Source organism: Mesitornis unicolor, unplaced genomic scaffold (genome assembly GCF_000695765.1).
Source record: "Mesitornis unicolor isolate BGI_N332 unplaced genomic scaffold, ASM69576v1 scaffold9462, whole genome shotgun sequence".
In the NCBI taxonomy this organism is placed as follows: domain Eukaryota; kingdom Metazoa; phylum Chordata; class Aves; order Mesitornithiformes; family Mesitornithidae; genus Mesitornis; species Mesitornis unicolor.
Genome location: NW_010171192.1, coordinates 1 through 6,691, shown reverse-complemented (window position 1 = coordinate 6,691; position 6,691 = coordinate 1).

The following is a 6,691-nucleotide window of genomic DNA, read 5'->3' as shown; positions in this document are numbered from 1 at the left end:
GGAGGGGTGTAACTGTGTCCAGACCATATATAGTTATTTCCTTTAGCCTTACTAAAAGACTACAATGCAATTGAATTTAGGTCAGAGAGAGGTCTCCTTTGGGTCAGAGCCTTGTTTCACTTCTGTGAAGCCTCAGAGGTAGTTAATTTATATCAAGATATCAAGATATAATACCCAATATTGGGTAAAATAACCCTGATACTGTTCAAAGTTGGACTAAAAGTTGGACTCTGCATAGATATCTCTTGGTCCTCGTGAGATCATGTTAGTTTATTCTGGCTTTCGTGAAGATGCCATTACTGTGAAGTCGTTTTCACAATTGCTTATGCTGGTAAATAATTGCAGTAGAGAAGTATCTTATTGCATTATCCTCAGCAGCAATGAGACTGATAAATCACCCAGAATCAGAGTCTCATTAAATATAGTTTCATTAAAAATAGAGAATTCAGATAGAATATATAATATCAAATTTAAATGAGATTTGGGGTTTAAAACTTTAACTTTATAAAATTATTTATTCTATTTTAAGCCTTCTGTCTTATTTTACCATCCAAGTATTATTGCATTATCCTCAGCAGCAATGAGACTGATAAATCACCCAGAATCAGAGTCTCATTAAATATAGTTTCATTAAAAATAGAGAATTCAGATAGAATATATAATATCAAATTTAAATGAGATTTGGGGTTTAAAACTTTAACTTTATAAAATTATTTATTCTATTTTAAGCCTTCTGTCTTATTTTACCATCCAAGTATTTTTTGTTTCAGTGGTCCAGCTTTATTTACGGGCATATAAAATGAAATTGTAAGATGTTTTTACAAGCTTCTTCCTTTTACATTGAGTTTGAGTAGCTTTTATTTATATGTTTTTGTTTTGTATGGATAAAGAGCATAACTTACGCTTTTGTGCAATAGGTTTTAAACCTGCATATATTAGGCATATGTTTAAATTGTAAATGTAGCATCTACTTACCATTAAATTATAAAAGGAATGTAGATGGCTTTTCTCACTTGTTCAAATGGGGTTTTATTTGTGGCTATTATTTGGGGTGCTGGAGGTGATTTGTTACTTTTTTATTTTAAGAGTGGAGTGTGGGATTGAAATTTATGTAAGTACAAGAACTATCTGTCAGCAATATTTTAAAATAAATGATCTTGGAAGAAACCTTAATGTGAATTGTGGAAGCAATCGGCAAGACTTGCAGCCTATCTGAAAATGTTTTGTGCCATTATGATGTCTGGTATATCTGTGTACCATCAAACCTGGGAATATTTATTCTTTTCGGTTGTGCAGTAGCATACACCACACTATCACCTCTGGGGATATGGGACCATAAAAAATATCAGACTACAACTGTGATGGTGCTATTTTTTCCAATAGGCTATGAGCTTCTGAAAGCTTATCTGGCTCTTCCTGTCTTTATAACAACACAGTTGAGATTCATTGAGAGGGTTTTTTTTCTACTGGATGATAAATATAACTATACAACTAGCCTATTTTACAGCATTATGCATCTTACCATTGAGCTAAATATAATAGGAAAACACCAACAAGTCTGTACATCAGCGAGATTAATCTTAGTAAGTACTTAAAATGCATTTTGTACAAAAGGCTTGACTACACGGAAAAAACAAGTTTTTGTATTTCCTCAGATAGTCACTTCAGTTTGAGTGTTTCACTGGAAATTTTAATACGACCTACAGTTTAGTTAGTCTGCCTAAATTTGACAACAGGGAAAAATTGTCCCATATACTAGAATCTCTGTGTAAAATAACTAACTAAGGTTTTGAGATCTGTTGTTGAAGTAAAAGATTGCAGAGAGAGCAACATTAACGAACATGGATCAGTACTTCAATCTCTGCTTTAAACAGAACTTGCAGTCAGTACAAACATTTTCTAGGAACTTGCATCTTGTGGGAAGTCAACAGGAATGTTTTACTGTGGAGTTATGCTTTATTTACATACAAATTAAAGCTCTGGTCCTGCTATTTGATCCATGTTTGGTCATCCTTGGGGATTCTTGGAAATCTGTCAAATCCACAGTGACCAGTCCAGATCCCAGTGGTACGGTAGGAACTAACTGTCCAGTTCTATGAATGCTTATATTGGTAACTTTACTGATAACCTGGATGGTTCCACAGAAACCAGCGGGATCATTCATGTGAACAGTTAAGTGAGGCTGAAGGAAGGAGCCTCAGGAAGGATTTTTGAATACTGATATTCCAGTATTTTTTTTAATTTGAAACTCAAAGCATGGGGTTAATGGAATCTTGAATTCAAGTGACTTACCTGGACAAAAGGAGAGTTTGTTCTTTCCTTCGGCAACAAGATTATTTTACGGTTAAAGGACAATAAGCCAGTGTAACCACTAAGCCTTTATCCTCATATGTGGCATAATAAAGATTCTGGAACTGTCACAGCGTAAAACCATATTTTTGGCTTAGCTTCATTCGAAAGTTTACAGTTTTTTATGCTTTGTGTTGCTGTGTAATTTTTGTGTTATTGGTGGCTAGTTTTGTCTGAATAAGCCTTTTGGGATTATTGCTTAATGTTTTGATTTTATGATAGTGAAGCTTGTATCCAGTGTTTTGCCAATTAATATTATATGCTTGTTAATAAAAGCAGAGAAATTAACTGAAATTGTCAGGCTGGAAGTTATTGTCCCATTTTTCCCCAAGAACATAAGGAACTAGCCATCATAGTATCTTAGCACTGAATCCTGAGCTGCTAGGAAATGGAATGGCTTCAGCTACAAAGAGGAAAAACAGAGTTGTCCTGATGTCTTTATGTGTCTGTGGATAGAAGGGTACTTGCCCAAACTGTGTGTGTTACTTTCAGTCTTACCCTTACTTTGTGATGTTGATGCACAGGAGCCGACTGCAGCGCTCTAGAACACAGACATTCACTGAGACACGCGCCAAATGGAAAAGCATATCCACACACATTCTGATTTTATTTTGTTTTACTTTGGTGAGCTGTTAGGGGGAGAAAAAGGTTCTTTTACTTACAGGAGGCTTTGATTAATGAACTGGATATGTTTTGCCTTTAAAAAGGCTGAACTATTGTGATATTTGGCAAACATTGATGCTTGCCCTCTTTGTAACTTCAAGAGCTTTTTTTCCTCGAAGATCCTTGAGATTTGTTTGAATGCCTGAATAGATCAAAGGTATGGGGGAATTCTTAGGTAAAATTAATTGAAATGCCTGGTCAAGATAACACAGTAAAGCTGCACAGCAGGCTCTACAGTTGTTGGATTTCTTGCAGAATCTACATGCAGTAGTGCAAATCTAGAACTTGTGAACTGTTCTGTGCTTACCGAGAGGGCAACAAAGGCTTTTATTCCTGCTATTGCCGTGTTAGGAACTGCCAACACCTATGGGCTGGTTTGAAGTCAGGGGTTTATTCATACACTTATTTCTTACTTGCACTGACAGTGCCAATGTATAGTTATCCTGAGGAAATTAGGCATTTGCCACTAACTAGCTTCATTTATATACCAGCCTGAGGTACTTATTGTAAGCTCCCTTTGACTGTCACTTAAAAGTGAATAAATGTTAGCACTAATTGAGCAAGCATTACAGATTTTCTACAGATTTTCTGACCTCTGTGAATGCTGGAGTAGCCAAGAAATGACAGCAGCTTTATTCTATGCAAATGGAAGTACATAGTCACTTAGTGCTGTACACAAGTTCTGGTCTCCTTAATTGGCACATGTATGATGAAGCAATTGCTCATGTTGGCAGCAGTGACTTACACTTCAGGGATGATTAAAGCACAACCAACAGCTTCTGTTGAGAATGTGACCTTTGAAATGGTTGTGGCAAAAATTGTAACTCAGCATCTTGTGTTGTCCCATGTAAAATATACTTGTAGAGATTCAGACTGTTTTTTGGAATTGATTTGGACAGAAAAAATAACTTCTTCAACATTTTACCTTTTATTACCGTAACTTTGTGTTAGTTTGAAATGAGTCATTAAAACTAGACTGCAAAACATTGTGGAAAACATAAAAGCCAGATACATGATGGAATTGCACTAACTGCCCTTGTTACCTGAACATGGTGCTAATCTAATGAATAAGTATTAAAAATTATTGGAAAAAGCTGGAAAAACTATTCCAGTTTGACTGACATTCACAAGCCTCACAACAAGAAATGGTGCTAATAGTCGTGTTAGCTAGCCCTGAAAGCATAAACCTGTCCTGCAGCTAATAGCAGCCAACTGCATTTTTTCCCCCAGAGGTAATGCAATATAAGAAAGTTCTAACTGGTATTTCTTATTTTATATGCTACTGATATTTTCATATTCCACTGATTGAATATTCAGGTATAAAATTCAGTACTTGCAAGTGGAATATCTCTGATTGTGCAGTAACTTCCTCAGGGTTTCCTTGAGATTGGAGCAGTCAGAAAAAACAACCGCTATTAATTATGTGAACTTAAAGACAGATTAATTCAGCTGTTTAAAGCCTGGTGTAGACATAGTCGCTCAGGATTAAATTCTCATCTTGGTTAAGCTTTATCCAGTACCACATCTGAATAAGTATCTGCATAGAGGTATAATGCAATGCAACTGTCTATGCACCTTTATGTAAAACGTCCCTACGTGTCTTTAACTTCTAACATGGACCTCATTTAGCATTTACTTTTATTGAATTTTTTTTGAAGCTTCCTTTTGATTAACTTTTTCTGTGAGAACTTCAATCAGTGGCCTGGCCTTAGCAAAGAAAAAAGCTTACAAGAGTACTCTGAGAGATTACCCTGCCTCTAAACATGTCTAGTTTTTCACATGACAGTATTTTGGGGCTTGTACTGTCACTGTTCAGAGATGTTATATTGATGGATTTGATTAGATGTGTCTGTGCTTTGTACGTTGTGTGTAATGACTGTATGTTGATGTATCCAAACATACACGCTATCCATGAAAATAAGAACAAAAATCTGTGAAGCAACTGGCTTCAATAGGAAGACTGATGGGATGGTTTCCATGAGGGGATGCTGCCCTTACAGCCTTGCCTCTTGTTATCTGCCTCTGCATGTAGCATGTAATTGTTCCTTTATACACCTGAGAGGAGGGAAGCTTCATTTAAATTAAAGTCTTCAAGGCTATTTACTTATTTATTTTCTCATTTGATGCAAAGCTCTCGGTCTTCTTGCATGAATTTTGACTCTTATTCAAGAAAACACAATGCCTTTGATTCTGGATGCTTGAAGGCTGTACCATGTGAATGTCTCCATTGCTATTGTGGAAAGGGCAGACTGCTGGTGCAGCAAACAGTGTCTGCTTCTGGGCTGTTCTGCTAGTTCTCAGCAGGCTGCAGAAAAAAGTTTCAGCTTTGGTATATTTCATAATATATTCTCTAAATGCTTTTGTTTTCCCACTTGAGCAATGTCGTCGTAACCAGCTGCAATGGATTGTGACAGCATTACATGGATTACTGTTTTAAATGTGTTTTGCACATTTCTGAGAGTGCTCAGAAAGACGCTGATAGTATAGTGGTGAACCTGGATGTCAAGCAGAATTTATCCTCTGGTCCTGTTTCACATCCTCTGGAAAAGATTCCATTCTCTGCTTCATTTCCGTCTTGGAGTCTACAGCTGCAACATCTGAGGTCTGATGATTTCATCTGTTTCCTCTGCTCAGCTTTGAGGCTGTCTCTGGATTTTATTGCAACACTGGGCATTGCTTGAAAATGGTGATAATGCTGGTTTGAACCAAAGATACTGAGAAGTTGTTTCTGGGCCCTCTACCATTGGCAGCTCAACAGATCGTGTGTGTCCTGACTGAAGAGACAACTGGCTTCTCATTATGGAGAAAGTGTCCTCTTTTCTCTCCCTAGAAAACAAGCACTCACAAGTCTGCCTGCATTTTGATATGACATTGACTGCTTCACCATTGCTCTTCTCGTAAGCCTTTAGGATCCCCATGTTCAAAGGAGGTTTACATAGTTCTGCTCTGATTCACAAAACAGAAACTTTGCTAGTTTTAGAATGACTGGAGGCTAAACACATGAAGAGTTGCAAGCAGGGGAGCTTGGGTTACTTGATGGGCAACTATGGTATCTCACATTGCCCTGCAGAAAGTTCACAATTCTGAGATTATGGATGGCTCCCTTCTTCAGCATTTTCCATAGCTCACTGGCATCTCAATATCATGGGTCTGATGGTTTCTTGGGATCCTCCTTAGCAAAGTGTGCTTTCAACTTGTCTTGGGCCTCATCCTCTTGCTTCCTTGGCTTTCATGGGTTGGCTGTATTTGTCTCTGTGGTGGGAGCTCTTCCTGCTGGGTATCAATTTTCTTCATCTTTCCCTGTTCACTCACCCTGTTCGATGTTGCAGTCTCAGCACATGCATGTTTATTAGAGCTGACACTTGTGGTGGAGCTGCTTTGGCTTCAGTGACAGAGTGAGCAGCATTTCTGCTGCGTACTGTCAAGTGAATTCATCTGCCTGTGTTTTTCAGGCTTCTTGAATGTCACACTACAAGACCCAAGCTGCAACCAGGGTGACAGAAAAGCATGACCCACTTCCTGCTTCTGCAGGGTCTTCCCTGTCACTCAGTTCTAGCCTTAAGGCCTTCTTGTGCAGGCAGCTCTAGTGAGCTGTAACTGGTCCTAAGCCTGACTTTGCTGCTGCTTTGCTTGCTTCACCCAGAAGAGAGGAAAATCACAGAATCACACAGAATCACAG